General features: G+C 45.3%; 1 protein-coding gene across 1 annotated transcript in view; it reads right to left on the minus strand.

Moving 5' to 3' along the window:
- Positions 1 to 23538, minus strand: part of LOC120992511 (phospholipase A2 inhibitor and Ly6/PLAUR domain-containing protein-like) — a 79667-nt gene that overhangs the window by 29385 nt on the left and 26744 nt on the right. The window lies entirely within an intron of this gene.

The raw sequence follows: 23538 nt of genomic DNA on the forward strand, positions 1-23538 counted from the left end.
TGCCGGTGTTCACTTGATATGGCATTACTGGTTTCAACAGATCACCGCTGGAACCCTATTGGCTATAATCGGCTCCGGCCGAATACCTGCTGCTTTCCAGCATAAATGCCGAATTTCATCTGAACAAATTCCACCACATGCAAAGGTTTTTGTCCGGCTGAAAGGTGGTATTTATGCCGGATCAGGCTGCCGGATCATCTCTAATTCAGATGTGAACACAACCTTAATTTGCCATTTTAGCCCTCCTATTACGCCCTGCTTAATAGCATTATATCAGTTATCTGAAGAAGCACTTGAGTGGGACAAGTAAAAAGCTTAATAGAATGTTACTTTAAACAAATACATTATTTCATACTTTGCCTAAATATATATATTTCCCTTCTGACATTATACACTGTACTTCACCTAGATTTACATAGGGTTATATAATAGACAGAGCTTTACTAACCCCTTAAGCAGGGGCTTAGCTAGAGGCTCATGGGCCCTGGTGCAAGAGTTCAGCTTGGGTCCCCCTTCCCTCAGTGCTTTGTGGCAAGGGTAAGGCCACCCATCTTTCTGCTGCCTGAGGCAAAAACTTTAACTGCACCCCCCTATGCCAATTTCTCAACCTAACCCCTTCATTCCATCTGTACTGTTAGGCCAGATGCACACGGGAGAGTTAAATGCGACAAACTCGCAGCGTTTGTCAGTGAGACTTCCATTCTGGCCTTCTTCCGCTCCTCTGGCAGGATTGCACAGCATTATACTTCTGTCAGGGTTACACAGCATTATAAATCAGTATAATACTGTCCGATCCTATCAGAGGAGTGGAGGACAGAATGGGAACTCTCACTGACACAGGATGCAAGTTTATCGCATTCAACGCACTCATGTGTGTCTGGCCCTAAAGACATACTCTGGCCTAGTCCTGGAGCCTATTAGAGGTAAAAGAGGGGCAGGTAACCGCGCAGCAGTTTCTGGCAGTATCGCCGTCCTGAGGCTTATTTTTTCAGGCCAAGTTGTATTTTTTTAATGGTGTAATTTAATTTACATTCCAAAGTCCACAGTCAGTGTCACTAAATAATTGTTTCTTCAATAAATGGGACATATTTGCATGGTGATTCTACTTCTTTTTTTTTTTTTATCATTTAGCCTCTTCCCTGTACGCCCTGATGTCCAAGTCCTTAAGGACACAGGGCGTACAGGTACCCTCTGTGTATTTCCGATCACCAACTCGCAGCGGGCAGTGGTCGGAGGTGGGTGCCTGCTGAAATCATTCAGCAGGCACACTGTGACAATGCCGAGGGGGGTCCTGTGACCCCCTCATATCGGCGATCGCTGCGGATTAACCCCTTCTATGCTGCGGTCTGCACTGACCGCGACATAGAAGTTGTTTGTGGTTGAGGGAGCCCATCGAGTCCCCGATGGGTGAGAAGGTAGCCTGATGTGGTGCAGAGGCTGCCCAATGCCTTGCACGGCATCGGGACCTGCCCTTTATGGGAGCCGAGGAGATCCAGCCTCAGGTTGGGTCTCCTAGGCAACCTGTTAGTGTATGACTCTGTTTCATACACTAACAGGCAATGCATTACAATACAGATATATTGTAATGCATTGCAGAGGGGACCAGACCCCCAAAAGTTAAAGTCCCAGAGTGGGACAGAAAACAAGTTTAAAAAAAAGTAATAAAAAGTTTTCAAAAAAAAAAAATTACTTTCAAGTTAAAAAAAGTAAAAATGCCCCTTTCCCCCTAATTTTATAATAAAAAAATAATAATTAAAACACACATATTAGATATTGCTGCGTCCGTAACGGCCGGCTATATAAATATATCACATGATCCACCCCAGCCGATAGACATCAGAAAAAAAAATAAAGTAAAAACAGTGTCAAAAAAAGCCATTTTTGTCACCTTGCATCACTAAAAGTGCAACACTAAGCGATCAAAAAGGCGTATGCCCCCCAAAATAGTACCAATCTAACCTTCACCTCATCCTGCAAAAAAAAGAGCACCTACATAGGACAATCGCCCAAAAAATAAAAAAAAACTATGGCTCTCAGACTATTGACACTGTCTCATGGATGAAGTTAGCAGATAGCTGGAACATATAAATAAACGAGCGACTGGCTTGATCCCAAACTAAGGAGCTTATAGGTGAGCCCTATAAAACCCTAAGAGCTCTCCCTAAATGCTATTCATATGCAAGGGTCTGTATGGTAGACGATTGCATGCCCACATACTTAAGACTGTGTGACACCTGAAAACCCTATAATAGTGAGGGGACACGACCACCGGCTCCCTGCACTTAATACAGACTGAGTCATGGTCACCTAGAATCAAGCCAGCAAGGAAACACAATAAAGTAAAAGACTTATCTGAACAAACAGCAGAATCAGCCTCCAGCAGTGAACACTTCATCCAGGAAGTAGTATTAACCACAAAGTGAGGCGGTATGGGAGGGAATATAAAGGAAGACGATTAGTCAAAATAAGTGACACCTGGCAGAAGGAAAGGAGATGATAAAGTGAAACCAAAACAAAGATCATCATACAAGAGGTAGAGAAGAACGTCTGCCAGACCTTCTCACAGAACTGACGGTGACAGTACCCCTCCCTCTACGGGTGGACTCCGGACACTCAGAGCCACCTTCTCAGGATGAGACCTATGGAAAGCCCTGATGAGACGAGTGGCCTTAATTTCCGCCACATGGACCCGCATCCTCTCCTCAGGATCATAACCCTCCCAATGAACGAGGTACTGAAGAGAACCGCGGATAATGCGAGAATCCACAATCCTAGAGACCTGAAATTCAAGATTACCATCAACAAAAATCAGAGGAGGAGGCAAAGAGGAGGGTACAGTGGGTTGGACATAAGGTTTTAATAGGGACTTGTGAAAAATATTAGGGATCTGCCAAGTCTGAGGAAGATCAAGACGGAAGGAAACGGGATTGATGACGGACAAGATCTTGTAAGGCCCAAGATTTCAGGAGGGAACCTTCAGTTTGATATTCTTTGTAGACAACCACACCAGATCACCAACATTCAGGTCCGGACCAGGCACACGTCTCTTATCCGCCACATGCTTATATATCTCACTCATCCTCTTCAGGTTACCCTGAATCTTTTGCCAAATAAATGACAAAGACGAGGAAAATCTCTCCTCATCAGGTAAACCAGAAGACCCCTCTCCAGAGAATGTCCCAAACTGCAGATGAAACCCATATGCACCAAAAAATTGATTGTGACTTATCAGAGGACTCCTGGCGACGGTTATTTAAAGCAAACTCAGCAAGGGACAAAAAAGAATACCAATCCTCCTGATTCTCCGCCATAAAACAGCGCAGATATGTCTCAAGATACTGATTGATGCGTTCGGTCTGACCATTCGACTGCGGGTGAAAAGCAGAAGAGAACGACAACCGAACTCCCAAGCGAGAACAGAAGGCCTTCCAGAATCTTGAAACAAATTGCGTGCCCATATCAGAAATTATGTCTGAAGGAATGCCATGCAATTTAACAATCTGATCAATAAACGCTTGCGCCAGCGTCTTAGCATTCGGTAACCCAGGAAAGGGAATGAAATGTGCCATTTTGCTAAAACGGTCCACTACTACCAGAATCACAGTCTTCCCCGAGGAATGAGGCAGGTCCGTAATGAAGTCCATGGACAGATGCGGCCAAGGACGGGAAAGAATGGGTAACGGGAGGAGAGAACCCGATGGCCGTGAATGAGGGACCTTGGCACGAGCGCAGGTCTCGCAGGCTGCCACAAAACCCTCAACCGTCTTACAAAGAGCCGGCCACCAGAATCTCTGAGCAATGAGATCCACTGTGGCTCTACTCCCCGGGTGCCCAGCAAGGACAGTATTGTGGTGATCCTTAAAAACCTTGTGTCGTAAACCGAGAGAGGCACAAACAACCTCCCAGGAGGACAAAGATCAGGAGCCTCTGCCTAGGCTGCCTGAACCTCTGCCTCCAAATCAGGATAAAGAGCAGAGACGACCACCCCTTCAGCCAAAATGGGACCCGGGTCTTCAAAGTTCCCTACTCCCGGAAAACAACGTGACAGGGCATCCACCTTCACATTTTTAACCCCAGGGCGGAACGTAACAACAAAATTAAACCTAGAAAAGAACAACAACCATCTGGCCTGTCTCGGATTCAGACGCTTGGCCGATTCCAAGTAGGCCAGATTCCTCAAAAGCTAATTTGATGGCCAACAACTCCCTATCTCCCACATCGCAATTTCTCTCTGCAGAGGATAGTTTCCTTGAGAAAAAGGCACACGGTCGCCATTTGGCAGGAGAGGGACCCTGAGATAAGACCGCACCCACACCCACCTCAGAAGCATCCACCTCAACAATAAAAGGTAGAGAGACATCAGGTTGTACCAAATGGGAGCGGAAGCAAAACTCTCTTTAATACTAGAAAAGGCTTTAAGCGCATCTACCAACCACGAGGAAAAATCCACCCCCTTTTTAGTCATACCAGTGAGTGGCTTAACAACAGAGGAATAATTCAAAATTAACTTTCTGTAATAATTGGCAAAACCCAAAAACCGCATCAGCGCATTTTTCCTGTTTAGCATACAATTTATCCTCCCGCAGAATGAGCAAAACCTGACAAAGGTGGTCCCTATGAGTTTTGAAATCAGGAGAAAAAATCTAAATGTCATCTTGATACACCAGTACAAATTTCCCCATTAAGGCCTCATGCACACGACCGTATTTTTTTGCGGTCCGCAAAAACGTTTTTTCGTCCGTGGGTCTTCCTTGATTTTTGGAGGATCCACAGACATGAAAAAACAGTCGTTTTGGTGTCCGCCTGGCCGTGTGGAGCCAAACGGATCCGTCCTGAATTACAATGCAAGTCAATGGGGACGGATCCGTTTGACGTTGACACAATATGGTGCAATTTCAAACGGATCCGTCCCCCATTGACTTTCAATGTAAAGTCAGAGGTTAATATACCATAGGATCGGAGTTTTCTCCAATCCGATGGTATATTTTAACTTGAAGCGTCCCCATCACCATGGGAACGCCTCTATGTTAGAATATACCGTCGGATTTGAGTTACATCGTGAAACTCAAATCCGACAGTATATTCTAACACAAAGGCGTTCACATGGTGATGGGGACGCTTCAGGTTAGAATATACTAAAAGAACTGTGTACATGACAGCCCCCCTCCCCTGTAGTTAACACATTGGTGGCCAGTGGGCCCCCCTCCCTCCCCTGTAGTTAACTCGGTGGCCAGTGGGCCCCCCTCCCTCCCCTGTAGTTAACTCGTTGGTGGCCAGTGGGCCCCCCTCCCCTGTAGTTAACTCGTTGGTGGCCAGTGGGCCCCCCCTCCCTCCCCTGTAGTTAACTCGTTGGTGGCCAGTGGGCACTCTCCCCTCCCTCCCCCTCCTAATTAAAATCTCCCCCCCTATTATTGGTGGCAGCGGAGAGTACCGATCGGAGTCCCAGTTTAATCGCTGGGGCTCCGATCGGTAACCATGGCAACCAGGACGCTACTGCTGTCCCAGTTGCCATGGTTACTTAGCAATTTGTAGAACCATTATACTTACCTGCGAGCTGCGATGTCTGCGTCCGGCCGGGAGCTCCTCCTACTGGTAAGTGACAGGTCTGTGCGGCGCATTGCTTAATGACCTTTCACTTACCAGTAGGAGGAGCTCCCGGCCGGACGCAGACATCGCAGCTCCAGGTAAGTATAATGGTTCTACAAATTGCTAAGTAACCATGGCAACCGGTACAGCAGTAACGTCCTGGTTGCCATGGTTACCGATCGGAGCCCCAGCGATTAAACTGGGACTCCGATCGGTACTCTCCGCTGCCACCAATGATAGGGGGGAGATTTTAATTAGGAGGGGGAGGGAGGGGAGAGGGCCCACTGGCCACCAACGAGTTAACTACAGGGGAGGGAGGGGGGCCGGCCGCACTGGCCACCAACGAGTTAACTACAGGGGAGGGAGGGGGGCCCACTGGCCACCAACGAGTTAACTACAGGGGAGGGAGGGGTGGGGGCCGGCCGCACTGGCCACCAATGTGTTAACTACAGGGGGGGGCCACTGGCCACCAATGAGTTAACTACAGGGGAGGGAGGGTGGGGGCCAGCCGCACTGGCCACCAATGTGTTAACTACAGGGGGGGGCCCACTGGCCACCAATGAGTTAACTACAGGGGAGGGAGGGAGGGGCCGGCCGCACTGGCCACCAATGTGTTAACTACAGGGGGGGGGCTGCCCCCTGCTGCCTGGCAGCACCTGCCAGGCAGCAGGGGGCAGTCATGTACACAGTTCTTTTAGTATATTCTAACCTGAAGCGTCCCCATCACCATATTCTCTGTGTTAGAATATACTGTCGGTTCTGAGTTTTCACGAAGTGAAAACTCAGCTCTGAAAAAGCTTTTATGCAGACGGATCTTCGGATCCGTCTGTATAAAAAGTAACCTACGGCCACGGATCACGGACACGGATGCCAATCTTGTGTGCATCCGTGTTCTTTCACGGACCCATTGACTTGAATGGGTCCGTGAACCGTTGTCCGTCAAAAAAATAGGACAGGTCCTATTTTTTTGACGGACAGGATACACGGATCACGGTCTCGGCTGCAAAACGGTGCATTTTCCGATTTTTCCACGGAAAAAGTCAATGGGTCCGCGAAAAAAAAAACGGAAAACGGCACAACGGCCACGGATGCACACAACGGTCGTGTGCATGAGGCCTAAATGATAAAAAATGCTCACAAAATGTTGGAAGACGGCCGGAGCATTCATCAAACCAAAGGGCATAACCAAATTCTCGAAATGACCCTCAGGGGTATTGAAGGCCGTCTTCCATTCGTCCCCTTCTCTGACCCTGACTAGGTTGTATGCCCCTCTTAAATCCAACTTAGAAAAAACTTTAGCCCCAACAATCTGGTTAAACAGGTCTGGGATCAGAGGAAGCGGATATGGGTCACGAATTGTGATACAGTTCAGCTCCCTGAAATCCAGACAAGGTCTTAAAGAACCATCTTTTTTCTTAACAAAAAAAAAAACTGCGGCAACAGGTGACTTCGAGGGTCGCATGTGTCCCTTTCTCAGGCTCTCAGATATATAAGTACGCATAGCGACTCTTTCAGGTTGGGAGAGATTGTATAAACGTGATTTTGGCAGCTTGGCGCCTGGAATGAGATTAATAGGGCAATCATACTCCCGGTGAGGGGGCAACTCCTGGACACTACTCTCAGAAAACACATCCAAAAATTCTGAGAGAAAAGATGGTACAGTCTTGGTAGAAATGAAGAAAAAAGATAGGTTTTGTCCAGCTTGTATTTGTGGCAATCCAAAGGCTTTTATTCAATAATCAGTAAAATCCAGGTACAGAAAGCAGAGTCTACATGTTTCGGGCACAATGCAATTTCAGCCCTTACTCATGACAATTTCAAATACACTGTGAGTTGTTCTTATAGAGGAGAGGGGAAGGGCTCCTCCACCTGAAGTAATCAGGCTGAGAGTCGTCCCCTCCCAACTACAAGTGTGCACATAGGTAAAAACATACCAAAATTTCTTTTCATATAGTTCATTAAAACAATACATTCAAAAAAATATAGAGGAAAAAAAGTCTTGGTAGAAACCTCTGAAAGAGACGCCGTGAGGCAATTCTCTCTGCAAAACTCACTCCAACCATTTATTTGCCTTGCTTGCCAATCAATGGTGGGGTTATGTTTAGTGAGCCAGGGTAGCCCCAACACTAGAGGAGTAGGTAATCCGCTTAGGACGAAACATGACATATCCTCAACATGAGCATCACCCACAGTCAAACAGATATTGTGAACTATGCCCTTTAACGATCTTTGAGAAAGTGGAGCGGAATCGATAGCAAAAACAGGTATATCCTTTTCCAAAGTGCATACCTCTAAACCATGCATTATAGCAAATTGATTATCAATGAGATTGAAAGCTTCTCCACTATCTACAAAAATCTCACAATGTTCTTGCTGTCTAGCGCCACCCTGGCAGGTAGGAGAAAACAGGAACTACAAGCAAACGGCAAACCTTCAATTTCCGCATCAACCTTGCCAATAGTAGCAAATGGAAAGTTTTTAGAGTTTTTTTTTTGTTTGTTTCCTTTTTATTACCCTCAGAAAACTCCATGAATCTCCTAGAGGGGCAAACATTAGCCAAATGATTTATACCCCCACAACAGAAACAAACCCTCCTCTGAGAGCTGAATCCTCTACTATCAGAGACAAGCAAACCCAGCTGCATGGCCTCCTGCTCAGAGGGGAGCCCTACTGTCCTTGGGCTGAATATGACAGGAAGGAGTGGTCTCTCCTCTCTCTGTAAGACGCCTGTCAATATGAACAGCTAGAGACATGGCAGACTCCAACGAGGCAGGTCTCTCATGAAAAGCAAATGCATCTTTCAATCCCTCCGAAAGACCATGGCTAAATTGACTTTGGAGTGCAGCATCGTTCCAACCAGTATCAGCTGCCCATCTCTGAAAATCAGAACAATATATCTCTGTGGACTGTTTACCCTGGCATAAAAGACGCAGTTTAGATTCAGCCAGAGCAATACTATCCGGGTCATCATATATCTGCCCCAGGGCTACAAAAAATTAATCCACCGATCGGAGGGGCCATGCCCCCACCGACAGCAAAAAGGCCCAAGACTGAGCGTTATCCCTGAGCAGCGAAATGATGATCCCCACCCTCTGCTTCTCATCACAAGAGGAATGGGGAAGTAGGCAAAAATGGAGTTTGCAAGCCTTTCTAAAGCGAACAAAATTCTCACTACCCCCCGGAGAACGTATCCGGAAGCGAGATCTTAGGCTCGGAACAAACTCCATGAACGCAAGCAGAACCGGTCACCTGAAACTGAGACACAGTTTTACGGAGATCTGCTACCTCCAGTGAAAGACCCTGCATGCGGTCAATCAAGGCTGAAACCGGATCCATGTTTAAGACGGTAATGACGGTTTATAATGTCACGGATGAAGTTGCAGATAGCTGGAAGTAATGAATAAACGTCCGACTGGCTTGATCCCAAAGTAAGGAGCATATAGGTGACCCCTATAAAACCCTAAGAGCTCACCCTGACTGCTAAGCACATACAAGGGTCTCAAAGGTAGACGATTGTATGCCCCCGTACCTAAGACATCGTGACACCTGAAAACCCTATAATAGTGAGGGGACACGACCACCGGCTCCCTGCACTTCATACGGAGGGAGTTAGGGTCACCTAGAATCAAGCCAGCAAGGAAACATAATACATGAAAGGACATATCTGAACAAGCAGCAGCAAAAGACTCCAGCAGTGAACACTTCAATCCAGGAAGTAGTATAAACCGCAAAGTGAGGCAGTATGGGAGGGAATATAAAGGAAAGAGGATTAGTCTAAATAGGTGACACCTGGGAGAAGAAAATTAGATGAGAAAGTGAAACCAAAACAAAGAACATCATGCAAGAGGTAGAGAAGGACGTCTGTCAGACCTTCTCACAGAAGTGGCGGTGACACCTTCTCAATAAAAATATCACATGACCTAACCCCTCAGATGAACACTGTAAAAAAATAAAAATAAAACTGTGTCAAAAAAGCTATTTTTTTGTCACCTTACATCACAAAAAGTGTAATACCAAGCGATCAAGAAGTCATATGCACCCTAAAATAGTACCAGTCAAACCGTCATCTCATACGGAAACAAATGAGCAAAAAAATAAAAAAACGATGTCTTTCAGAATATGGAGACACTGAATATTTTTTTTTTTAAATGTTTTATTATATAAAACTGAAGCAAACAACAAAAAAGTAGTCATATTTGGTATTGTCGCGTCCGTAACAACCTGCTCTATAAAAATAGCTCATAATTAGAGTTGAGCGGACACCTGGATGTTCGGGTTCGACGGTTTTGGACAAACTTGAGAAAAAAGTTCGAGTTCGGGACCCGAACTTGACCCCGAACCCGAACCGCATTGAAGTCAATGGGGACCCGAACTTTTGAGGACTAAAATGGCTGTAAAAATGTCATGGAAAGGGCTAGAGGTCTGCAAATGGCATCAAAATGTGGTTAAGAGCATGGCCAATGCTCTGCAAACAAATGTGGATAAGTGAATGACTTTAACCACCTCCGGACCGCCGAACGCAGCGACGCGTCCTGGAGGTGGTTGATTCATTCCGAGTGGACGCGCCGGCGCGTCCTCTCGTGAGACGCGAGATTTCCTGTGAACACACGCACACAGGCGCGCGCGTTCACAGGAACGGAAGGTAAGCGAGTGGATCTCCAGCCTGCCAGCGGCGATCGTTCGCTGTCAGGCTGGAGATGTGATTTTTTTAACCCCTAACAGGTATATTAGACGCTGTTTTGATAACAGCGTCTAATATACCTGCTACCTGGTCCTCTGGTGGTCCCCTTTGTTTGGATCGACCACCAGAGGACACAGGTAGCTCAGTAATATGTTGCACCAAGGACCACACTACACCCCCCCCTGTCACTTATTAACCCCTTATTCACCCTTGATCACCCCTGATCACCCCATATAGACTCCCTGATCACCACCCTGTCATTGATTACCCCCCTGTCATTGATCACCCCCCTGTAAAGCTCCATTCAGACGTCCGCATGATTTTTACGGATCCACTGATAGATGGATCGGATCCGCAAAACGCATACGGACGTCTGAATGGAGCCTTACAGGGGCGTGATCAATGACTGTGGTGATCACCCCATATAGACTCCCTGATCACCCCCCTGTCATTGATCACCCCCCTGTCATTGATCACCCCCCTGTAAGGCTGCATTCAGACGTCCGCATGATTTTTACGGATCTACTGATAGATGGATCGGATCCGCAAAACGCATACGGACGTCTGAATGGAGCCTTACAGGGGCGTGATCAATGACTGTGGTGATCACCCCATATAGACTCCCTGATCACCCCCATGCCATTGATTACCCCCCTGTCATTGATCACCCCCCTGTAAAGCTTCATTCAGACGTCCGCATGATTTATACGGATCCACTGATAGATGGATCGGATCCGCAAAACACATACAGGCATCTGAATGGAGCCTTACAGGGGGCTGATCACCCCATATAGACTCCCTGATCACCCCTGTCATTTATCACCCCCCTGTCATTGATCACCCCCCTGTATGGCTGCATTCAGATGTCCGTATGATTTTTACGGATCCACGGATACATGGATCGGATCCGCAAAACAGGTACGGACATCTGAATGGAGCCTTATAGGGGGGTGATCAATGACAGGGGGGTGATCACCCCATATAGACTCCCTGATCACCCCCTGTCATTGATCACCCCCCTCTCATTGATCACCCCCCTGTAAGGCTCCATTCAGACATTTTTTTGGCCCAAGTTAGCGGAAATTATTTTTTTTTTTCTTACAAAGTCTCATATTCCACTAACTTGTGTCAAAAAATAAAATCTCACATGAACTCACCATACCCCTCACAGAATCCAAATGCGTAAAATTTTTTGGACATTTATATTCCAGACTTCTTCTCACGCTTTAGGGCCCCTAGAATGCCAGGGCAGTATAAATACCCCACATGTGACCCCATTTCGGAAAGAAGACACCCCCAGGTATTCCGTGAGGGGCATATTGAGTCCATGAAAGATTGAAATTTTTGTCCCAAGTTGGCGGAAAGGGAGACTTTGTGAGAAAAAAATAAATAAAATCTATTTCCACTAACTTGTGCCAAAAAAAAAAAAATTCTATGAACTCGCCATGCCCCTCATTGAATACCTTGGGGTGTCTTCTTTCCAAAATGGGGTCACATGTGGGGTATTTATACTGCCCTGGCATTCTAGGGGCCCTAAAGCGTAAGAAGAAGTCTGGGATCCAAATGTCTAAAAATGCCCTCATAAAAGGAATGTGGGCCCCTTTGCGCATCTAGGCTGCAAAAAAGTGTCACACATCTGGTATCGCTGTACTCAGGAGAAGTTGGGCAATGTGTTTTGGGGTGTCATTTTACATATACCCATGCTGGGTGAGATAAATATCTTGGTCAAATGCCAACTTTGTATAAAAAAAATGGGAAACATTGTCTTTTGCCGAGATATTTCTCTCACCCAGCATGAGTATATGTAAAAAGACACCCCAAAACACATTGCCCAACTTCTCCTGAATACGGCGATACCACATGTGTGACACTTTTTTGCAGCCTAGGTGGGCAAAGGGGCCCACATTCCCAAGAGCACCTTTAGGATTTCACAGGGCATTTACCTACTTACCACACATTAGGGCCCCTAGAATGCCAGGGCAGTATAATTACCCCACAAGTGACCCCATTTTGGAAAGAAGACACCCCAAGGTATTCCATGAGGGGCATGGCGAGTTCCTAGAATTTTTTATTTTTTGTCACAAGTTAGTGGAAAATGATGATTTTTTTTTTTTTTTCTTACAAAGTCTCATATTCCACTAACTTGTGACAAAAAATAAAAACTTCCATGAACTCACTATGCCCATTACGAAATACCTTGGGGTGTCTTCTTTCCAAAATGGGGTCACTTGTGGGGTAGTTATACTGCCCTGGCATTCTAGGGGCCCAAATGTGTGGTAAGGAGTTTGAAATCAAATTCTGTAAAAAATGCCCTGTGAAATCCGAAAGGTGCTCTTTGGAATGTGGGCCCCTTTGCCCACCTAGGCTGCAAAAAAGTGTCACACATGTGGTATCTCCGTACTCGGGAGAAGTTGGGGAATGTGTATTGGGGTGTCATTTTACATATACCCATGCTGGGTGAGAGAAATATCTTGGTCAAATGCCAACTTTGTATAAAAAAATGGGAAAAGTTGTCTTTTGCCAAGATATTTCTCTCACCCAGCATGGGTATATGTAAAATGACACCCTAAAACACATTCCCCAACTTCTCCTGAATACGGAGATACCACATGTGTGACACTTTTTTGCAGCCTAGGTGGGCAAAGGGGCCCACATTCCAAAGAACACCTTTCGGATTTCACAGGCCATTTTTTACAGAATTTGATTTCAAACTACTTACCACACATTTGGGCCCCTAGAATGCCGGGGCAGTATAACTACCCCACAAGTGACCCCATTTTGGAAAGAAGACACCCCAATGTATTCACTGATGGGCATAGTGAGTTCATGGAAGTTTTTATTTTTTGTCACAAGTTAGTGGAATATGAGACTTTGTAAGAAAAAAAAAGAAAAAATCATCATTTTCCACTAACTTGTGACAAAAAATAAAAAATTCTAGGAACTCGCCATGCCCCTCACGGAATACCTTGGGGTGTCTTCTTTCCAAAATGGGGTCACTTGTGCGGTAGTTATACTGCCCTGGCATTCTAGGGGCCCAAATGTGTGGTAAGTAGTTTGAAATAAAATTCTGTAAAAAATGCCCTGTGAAATCCGAAAGGTGCTCTTTGGAATGTGGGCCCCTTTGCCCACCTAGGCTGCAAAAAAGTGTCACACATGTGGTATCTCCGTATTCAGGAGAAGTTGGGGAATCATCATTTTCCGCTAACTTGTGACAAAAAATTAAAAGTTCTATGAACTCACTATGCCCATCAGTGAATACCTTAGGGTGTCTACTTTCCGAAATGGGGTCATTTGTGGGGTGTTTGTACTGTCTGGGCATTGTAGAACCTCAGGAAACATGACAGGTGCTCAAAAGTCAGAGCTGCTTCAAAAAGCGGAAATTCACATCTTTGTACCATAGTGTCTAAACGCTATAACTTTTACCCAAACCATTTTTTTTTTTACCCAAACATTTTTTTTTTTATCAAAGACATGTAGAACAATAAATTTAGAGCAAAATTTATATATGGATGTCGTTTTTTTTGCAAAATTTTACAACTGAAAGTGAAAAATGTCATTTTTTTGCAAAAAAATCGTTAAATTTCGATTAATAACAAAAAAAGTAAAAATGTCAGCAGCAATGAAATACCACCAAATGAAAGCTCTATTAGTGAGAAGAAAAGGAGGTAAAATTCATTTGGGTGGTAAGTTGCATGACCGAGCAATAAACGGTGAAAGTAGTGTAGGTCAGAAGTGTAACAAGTGGCCTGGTCAGGTCATTAAGGGTGTTTAAGCCATAGGGGCTGAGGTGGTTAAATAACATAAAATAGGTAAAAATAAAAAATAAAAATCTTGATCTAGGAGGACGAGGTCCATATGGAGTAGGAGGTTGAGGAGGCGGTGGATGTGGCGGTGTAGGTGGAAGCGGCGATGGTGGAGGAGGAGGAGGATGTAGCCTACACTGCTTTTTGGTTTTAAATTTTATTTTTAAAATTAGGGTACACCCCAAAACATTGGGAAATATAACCTGTGATAACCCCCTGCAGTCATGCTAAACACACATTCAGACAATACACTGGCTGCAGGGCAGGCAAGCACCTCCACGGGGTAAAGGGCAAGCTCAGGCAATGTGCCCAATTTGGAGACCCAGAAGTTGCAGGTGCTGACCCCTGTCAGTCAGTTCATGTAGGCGTGTGCACACTTAGTGCCCCACCATGTCGCACGTCCCCGTGATGTTCATGATCCAATTTGATATCTGCTCTATCAACTTTCGATGTTCTTTTATGCGCCTACCATGGTGATCACGGGTGGCGGGGAATCAGGGTTCCAGAACAGAGGGAGCGTGAGAAAGAGAGACCACATCCAAGGTAGGATTCATTTTTTCAAATTTACAATTATAGAGTTGAAATATGGGATAAATTATTAAAGCGTAAAAGTGTGACAACTTTTCAAAGTTTAAGTATTGAATGAAAGGATGTGGCGCACATTAATTACTGAATAATATATTAAATTTTATTCCCTGTCACCTATGCATAGCAGGTGTTTATTCACGTCTAAAATTGTATAATGTCAACCCAAGAATGTAACAGAAAAATTATTGAAATTTATTAAGCTGTCAACTAGGTATAGAGGAGGGGTATAATACACCCAAAAAATGGTGAATTTCACCAGAATATATAACTGACTATTTTTTTTTGTTTAACCTGTCTATATAGTATAGAAATTGGTGAATTTCACCTGAAAATGTAAATGACAATTTTTTGTTTTTCTTTAACCTGTCTACTAGGTATAGCAGTGGTACTATAAACCTAAAAATTTGTTTATTGCAGCAGAAAATGTAAGTGACAATTTTTATATTTTTTTTAACCGGTCTACTAGGTATAACAGTGGTACTATACACGCAAAAATTTGTTAATTTCGCCTGAAAATGTAAATGGCAATTTTTTATTGGTTTGATGTCTACTTGGTATAGCAGTGGTACTTTACACCCAAAAATTTGTTTATTTCACCAGAAAATGTAAGTGACAATTTTTATATTTTTTTTACCGGTCTACTAGGTATAGCAGTGGTACTATACATCCAAAACGTCTGTGAATTTCACCCGAAAATGTAAATGACAATTTTTCTTTTTTTAAACGGCCTACTAGGTATAGCAGTGGTACTATACACCAAAAAATTGGTAAATTTCACCAGAAAATGTAAATGACAAAGTAGTGAAATGATATAAAATAAAATAGGTACAAATAAAATAAAAAAATTAGATTTATGAGGTGGAGTTCCATATGGAGTAGGAGTTTGAGGAGGCGGTGGACGTAGCGGTGTAGGTGGAAGCGGCGGTGGAGGAGGACGAAGTAGCCAAAACAGGTTTTTGGTTTCAATTTTATATTTTAAAATTAGGGTACACTCCAAAAGAGTGTGAAATATCCAAAATACAAGAATAAGCAATTGCGCTGTAGTATAACAATGGCTGGGTGAGGCCGGTATACTTGTCTACGGACAAGTCCTGAGGGATCCATGCCTGGTTCATTTTTGCTGTGAACAGGCGGCTGCGCTTGTCTGTGATGACGCCCCCTGCCGTGCTAAACACACGTTCAGATAATGCACTGGCTGCAGGGCAGGCCAGCACTAGTGTTGATCACGAATATCCGAATTGCGAATTTTAATCGCGAATTTCGGCACTTCGAGAATTTGCGAATATTTTGAATATCCCAAAATATATTCGTAATCACGAATATTCTATTTTTTTTAAAAATACCAGTTAATGCGAAAATGTTTATGCAAATTTTTTGCAAATTTTCGCAATCAAGAAAATAATGGCCGGAGAATTCTCGAATATATGGCGAATATTCGCCCAAATATTCGCATAATATCGCGAATTCGAATATTGCCCCTGCCGCTCATCACTAGCCAGCACCTCCAAGGCGTAAAGGGCAAACTCAGGCCATGTACCCAATTTGGAGACCCAGAAGTTGAAGGGGGCAGACCCGTCATTCAGTACGTGTAGGCGTGTGCACACATACTGCTCCACCATGTTGGTGAAATGCTGCCTCCTGCTAAGACGTTCCATATCAGCTGGTGGTGCTGGTTGTTGTGACGTGCTGATAAAGCTTTTCAACATTTCGGCAATGCTAACCCTGCCTTCTGAGGTGATGGCGGTGCGTTGGCGACCTCTTCCTCGTCCTCTGCCTTTGCCTTGTGCTTCCACTGTGCCCCCGCTGTCAGGTGGGAATGCCACCAGCAGCGTGTCTACCAGCGTGCGCTTGTACTCGCGCATCTTACGATCACGCTCCAGTGAGGGAATTAAGGATGGTATGTTGTCCTTGTAACGGGGATCCAGCAGCGTGGCTACCCAGTAATCAGCACAAGTTAGAATGTGGGCAACTCGGCGGTCGTTGCGGAGACACTGCAGCATGTAATCGCTCATGTGTGCCAGGCTGCCCAGAGGCAACGAAAAGCTGTCCTCTGTGGGAGGTGTGTCGTCTGTGTCCTCTGTATCCCCCCATCCACGCACCAGTGATGGCCATGAGCTGGTCTGGGTGCCACCCTGCTATGAACATGGTTCCTCCTCCTCCATCTCCTCCTCCTCATCCTCCACCTCCTCATCCTCCAGAACTGTGCCCTGGCTGGATAATTGTGTACCTTGGGTTTGTGGGTGCAGGAACCCACCCTCGGTGCCACTTGTGAATGACTTGCCGGAAACCCTACGAAATGATCCCTCTTCCTCCTCCTCCTCCTGTGCCACATTCTCTTCCATCATCGCCAGGAGCATTTTTCCAAGGAGGCATAGAAGTGGGATAGTAACGCTGAGAATGGCGTTATCCGCACTGGCCATGTTGGTGGAGTACTCGAAACAGCGCAACAAGGAACACAGGTCTTGCATGGAGGCCCAGTCATTGGTGGTGAAGTGGTGCTGTTCCGCCGAGAGACTTACCTATGCGTGCTGCAGCTGATACTCCACTATCGCCTGCTGCTGCTCGCACAGTCTGGCCAGCATGTGCAAGGTGAAGTTCCACCTTCTTGGCACGTTGCATATGAGGCGGTGAGCGGGAAGGCCGAAGTTACGCTGCAGCGCTGACAGGCGAGCAGCAGCAGGGTGAGAACGCCGAAAGCGCACACAGACGGCCCGCACTTTATGCAGCAGCTCTGACACTTCGGTGTAATTTTTATGGAATCTCTGCACCACCAAATTCAGCACATGCGCCAGGCAAGGGATGTGCGTCAAACCGGCTAGTCCCAGAGCTGCTCCGAGATTTCGCCCATTATCGCACACCACCAGGCCGGGCTTGAGGCTGACTGGCCCAAACCACTCATCGGTCTGTTGTTCAAGGCCCGTCCACAGCTCCTGCGCGGTGTGGGGTTTGTCCCCCAAACAGATACGTTTTAAAACTGCCTGCTGTCATTTACCCCGGCTGTGCTGAAGTTGGTGGTGAAGGTGTTACGCTGACCGGATGAGGAGCTGGTAGAGGATGCGGAAGCAGAGTAGGAGGAGGAAGCAAGAGGAGGCAAACTGAAGCGCCCTGCAATCCTTGGTGGTGGAAGGACATGCGCCAAACTGCTATCCGCCTCAGGCCCAGCTGCCTCTGCATTTACCCAGTGTGCTGTTATGGTGATATAATGGCCCTGACCATTCTTACTGGTCCACGTATCCATAGTCAGGTGCACCTTGCCACAGATGGCGTTGCGCAGTGCACACCTGATTTTGTCCCCTACTTGGTTGTGCAGGGAAGGGATGGCTCGCCTTGAAAAGTAGTGGCGGCTGGGCACGACGTACTGTGGGACAGCCACCGCTATAAGGCCTTTAAAACTATCTGTCTCCACCAGACGGAATAAAAGCATTTCAAAGGCCATTAATTTAGAAATTCTGGCATTCAGGGCTAGGGATCGCGGGTGGGTAGGGGGGTACTTCCTCTTCCTCTCCAGCGTTTGGGAGCTTGAGAGCTGAACGCTTCCTTGGGACATTGTGGAGTTGCTTGGTGACCCAGGTGTTGGTGTTGCTGGCAGATCCTCTGTTTGCGGGGTGGCAGGTGGCACTGTCACTCCAGAGGTGGATGAAGAGGCCGAGACTGCAGCAGAAGAGGAAGTAGGAGGAGCCAGAGACCTTTCTTGGTTTTTGAGGTGTCTACTCCACTGCAGCTTGTGCTTTGCACTTAAATGCCTGGTCATGCAGGTTGTGCTCAGGTTGAGAACGTTTATGCCTCGCTTCAGGCTCTGATTGCACAGCGTGCAAATCACTCGTGTCTTGTCGTCAGCACATTGTCTGTAGAACTGCCACGCCAGGGAACGCCTTGGAGCTGGATTTGGTGTGCTCGGTCCCTTGCTTCGGTGGGCAGTAGCAGGCATACTGTCTAGAGGACGGCCGCTCCGCTTTTGCACCCTGCTCCCTCTTCTGCTGTGCTGTTGGCTCTGTGCGACCACCGCCTCTTCCTCCGAACTACATAGGTCACTCGCATGACCTTGATTCCATGTGGGGTCGAGGACCTCATCGTCCTCCACATCATCATCCACACAGTCTTCACCCCTGCCTTCCTTGTCGGTCTGCACACTTTATAAAGCCCTAGCAGTTGGCACCTGTGTTTCGTCATCATCTGCTGCGATGGTCCTCCCATGTACTCATCTTGAAAGATAAGTGGTTGGGCATCGGTGCACTCAATCTCTTCCACTTCTGGGGCAGGGTTAGGTGGATGGCCCTGGGAAACCCTGCTAACAGAGTCATCAAAAAGCAGAAGAGACTGCTGCATGACTTGGGGCTCAGACTGGCTTGGCTGATTTGCAAGGGGGTGAGGTGAAAGACTGATCAACATCGTCTGCAGGTGCCAACTGTGGTCTTTCAGCAGGAGACTGGGTGGGAGACAATGTGAAGGAACTGAATCCACTGTCAGCAACCCAATCTACTATTGCCTGTACTTGTTCAGGCCTCACCATTCGTAGAGCAGCATTAGGCCCGACCAAATACCGCTGCAGGATGTGTTGCCTACGCCCACCTGAGGAAGGGGTTTCACTTGTGCGTGTAGCTGGCACAGATCGACTACGTCCTCTCCCTGCAACAGGAGCTCCACCAGCAGCACCACGATCTGGGCCACGTCCCTTATTTGACGCTCTCCTCATATTTTTCAAATTTAGGATCTTGCCCTAAATGGGTGTTTAAATAATAGTAGAATAGAACGACAGTATGAAAAGGGTGTATCTCACACGGCATGAACCAGACTAGGCCTCAATTAAAGATTTCTTTGCCCAAAATGTCTGTATTTCAAATGCCTGAATCAAACCCCTGTATGTAGAGGGTGTATCTCACACGGCCTGAACCAGTGTAGGCCCGAATTCAATATTGGTGCGCTAAATGGCGGTATTTCAAATGCCTGAATCAAACCCCTCTATGTAGAGGTTGTATCTCACACGGCTTGAATCAGTGTATGCCTGAATTGAAGATTTCTTTGCCCAAAATGGCTGTATTTCAAATGGCTGAATCAAACCCCTGTATGTAGAGGGTGTGTCTCACACGGCCTTAAAAAGTGTATGCCTGAAATAAAGATTTCTTTGCCCAAAATGGCTGTATTTCAAATGCCTGAATCAAACCCCTGTATGTAGAGGGTGTATCTCACACGGCCTGAACCAGTGTAGGCCTGAATTCAATATTGGTGCACTAAATGGCGGTATTTTAAATGCCTTAATTAAAACAACTGTATGTAGAGGGTGTATCTCACACGGCTTGAATCAGTGTAGGCCTAAATTAAAGATTTATTTGCCCAAAATGGCTGTATTTCAAGTGCCTGAATCAAACCCCTGTATGTAGAGGGTGTATCTCACACGGTCTGAACAGTTTAGGCCTGAATTAAATATTTCTTTGCCCAAAATGGTTGCATTTCAAATGGCTGTATTTCAAATGCCTGAATAAAACCCCTGTATGTAGAGGGTGTATCTCACAGGGCCTGAACCAGTGTAGACCTGAATTAAAGATTTACTTTCACAAAATGGCTGTATTTCAAATGCCTGAATAAAACTCTTCTATGTAGAGGGTGTATCTCCCACGGTTTGAACCAGTGTAGGCCTGAATTAAATATTTCTTTGCACAAAATGGCTGTATTTCAAATGCCTGAATCAAAACCCTCTATGTAGAGGGTGTATCTCACACGGCCTGAACCAGTGTAGGCCTGAATTAAATATTTATTTGCCCAAAATGGCTGTATTTCAAATGGCTGTATTTCAAATACCTGAATCAAACCCCTGTATGTAGAAAGTGTATATCACCACGGCTTTAATCAGTGTAGGCCTGAATTAAATATTTATTTCCACAAAATGGCTGTATTTCAAATGGCTGTATTTCAAAAGCCTGAATCAAACCCCTGTATGTAGAGGGTGTATCTCACAGGGCCTGAACCAGTGTAGGCCTAAATTAAAGATTTCTTTGCCCAAAATGGCTGTATTTCAAATTCCTGAATCAAACCCCTGTATGTAGAAGGTGTATATCAAACGGCCTGAACCAGTGTAGGCCTGAATTCAATATTGGTGCACCAAATGGCGGTATTTCAAATGCCTGAATCAAACACCTGTATGTAGAGGGTGTATCTCACATGGCTTGAATCAGGCGCATAAAGGAACATCGAAAGTTGATAGGGACGATATTGGACCAGGGAGGTGCGATCAGGCAGAAGTTATCTAGAGTCAACAAAGGGGTAGCAGGGCCTCTCCTGTATAACGTTTCCTCATCCAAATTACCGCAGTGACATTCCCTGTAATTTTGTATTACTCATTCCAATAACAGGGCATCTTAAGAGTCCTGTATTGTTTTTTATTGTCACTACCTCCCGGGAGTGGGTAATTGCCGTGCGCCCCCTCCTTTCCTTCGATTCTTCCGCTTTAATAACTTGTCCCACATTTCCACCCGATCAGATATCAGTCATTGACCTCCCTTGGATGTGGTATCCCTTTCTCAGGCTCCCTCTCCAGCATGGAACACTGATTCCCTGTTACCCGTGATCACCATGGTAGGCACATAAAAGAACATAGAAAATTGATAGAGAAAATATCCAATTGGATCGTGGACGTCACAGGGACGTGCGACATGGTGGAGCAGTATGTGTGCACATGCCTACACGTACTGACTGATGGGTCTGCCCCCTTCAACTTTTGGGTCTCCAAATTGGGCTCATGGCCTGAGCTTGCCCTTTACCCCTTGGAGGTGCTGGCCTGCCCTGCAGCCAGTGCATTGTCTGACCGTTTGTTTAGCACGGCAGGAGGGGGTTATCAGAGACAGGCGCAGCCGCCTGTCCACAGCCAATGTGGACAAGCTCACGTTCATTAAAATGAACCAGGCAGGGATCCCACAGGACTTGTCCATACCTTGCACAGAATAGACATGTATAACCAGCCATTGTTGTACTCCAGCGCACTTTCTCTTTGTTTTATTTTTTATATTTCCCAATGTTTTGGAGTCTACCCAAATTTAAACAAAAAAATTAATAAAATAAAATAAAAAGCAAAACAAAAAAGCAGTGTAGGCTACCTTCTCCTCCACCGCCGCTTCCACCTACACCGCCACATCCACCACCTCCTCAACCTCCTACTCCATATGGACCTCCTCCTCCTAGATCAAGATTATTATTTTTTATTTTTACGTATTTTATGTTATTTTAAGTCATTTCCCTATCCACATTTGTTTGCAGAGCACTTGCCATGCTCTTAACCACATGTTGCTGCCTTTTGCAGCCCTCTAGCCCTTACCATGACTTTTTTAGAGCCATTTTAGTGCTCCAAAGTTCGGGTACCTATTGACTTCAATGGGGTTCGGGGTCAAGTTTGGGTCCCGAACTCGAACTTTTTTGTGAAGTTCGGCAGAACCCGGCGAACCCGAACATCCAGGTGTCCGCTCAACTCTAGTGAGGACAGGGGTTAATCCTTTTGGGGGAAAAAATAATACTCACCTTATCCATTTGAGCGTGAAGATCCTGCACAAAATCGTGGTGACGATATTTTGTGCAGGATCTTCAATCAAGATGGCCGCGGAGGTCTTTTCACGCTCAAATGGATGAGATGAGTATATAAAATATAGAGTGGTGTTCATATATTGTCACTATATATATATGGGAACCTAATATTGGAAACCAAATAAATAAATCCATTGGGTTGCATTCCATGTTGTATAAGGGAATCATATGGTTAAAACATGGTATTGGTAGTAGATTGCACCATATGTAGGCAGGTGTTGAGTGTTAGTAAGTAGTGGTTTTTGCAGAGTGGTTATTTTTGCAAAATATAGGCATATACACATATATTACTCTTTGCTAGTGTACATGCTCATATCGGGCCGAATCCAAGCTTCCAGGTGTTTTCACTAAATGATGTCACAGCCCTAAATGGGTAAAGGAATTCAGCCCTATAAAAATAGCCATTCAATAGATGAGACTTGACCACTGAGGAAGGAGTCGTGTTAACTCCGAAACGCGTCTGGTGTACACAAGTCTCTACAAAAGGAAGAAAAACCGCAGTTCACTATCTGCGCATCTTTACTCAACTTGCAACAATATCCGAATATATTTTGTAAAGAAACGAAAGTCCGGTATTGTCCTGGGAAAAAAGATACCAAGCCACTACAAACTTCAAGCGGGTGTAACCACACACCTACCCCGGCACCCAAACGGACTGTTTCTTTGTTTGCAAGCTCATAGCTCACATGTAAAATTGATCGGTGGTACGACTACCTGTGCTGATAATTCGTGGGACGCCACGTTAAGCGCAAAAATCTGAACACTTTACTGCTTCCAAACAGTGAGTAATTTATCATTATATTATCACAGTGCACTAGCCAAACACCTTTTTGAGCTATAACTGTGAAAGATCATATGCAAGAAATTGCAAAGGACAATATTTCTATCTCAGCAAATTCCTATATTGAAAATATCGCTGATAAACTGCGGATTAACACAGAGACTGCATTCACTATCATTTTATAAACTGAGACTCGGTAGTATTGAAATAGACATTATATCCACTACTGAAATCTCAGATTGAAGTACACATTAACCCTTGGCATGGCTATATTTTAAGCATGTATTTTATGATTTTAGAGCGATAAGGTACCATATTCAGCATATTATATTAAACTGTATTTAATAAATTTTTAAATATTAATACTAAACCTTGATTAGCGTTTGGTGTGAATCAGATGTAGGTGTGCCCCTCTTACATATTTGCATCATTTTGGAAATGTCATTTTATTTTTTTAGGACATCAGAAGGCTTAGAAATTTAGAAGCAGTTCTTCAAATTTTTAAGAAAATTGACAAAACCCACTTTTTA

Source organism: Bufo bufo, chromosome 1 (assembly GCF_905171765.1).
Source record: "Bufo bufo chromosome 1, aBufBuf1.1, whole genome shotgun sequence".
Classification (NCBI taxonomy): Eukaryota; Metazoa; Chordata; class Amphibia; order Anura; family Bufonidae; genus Bufo; species Bufo bufo.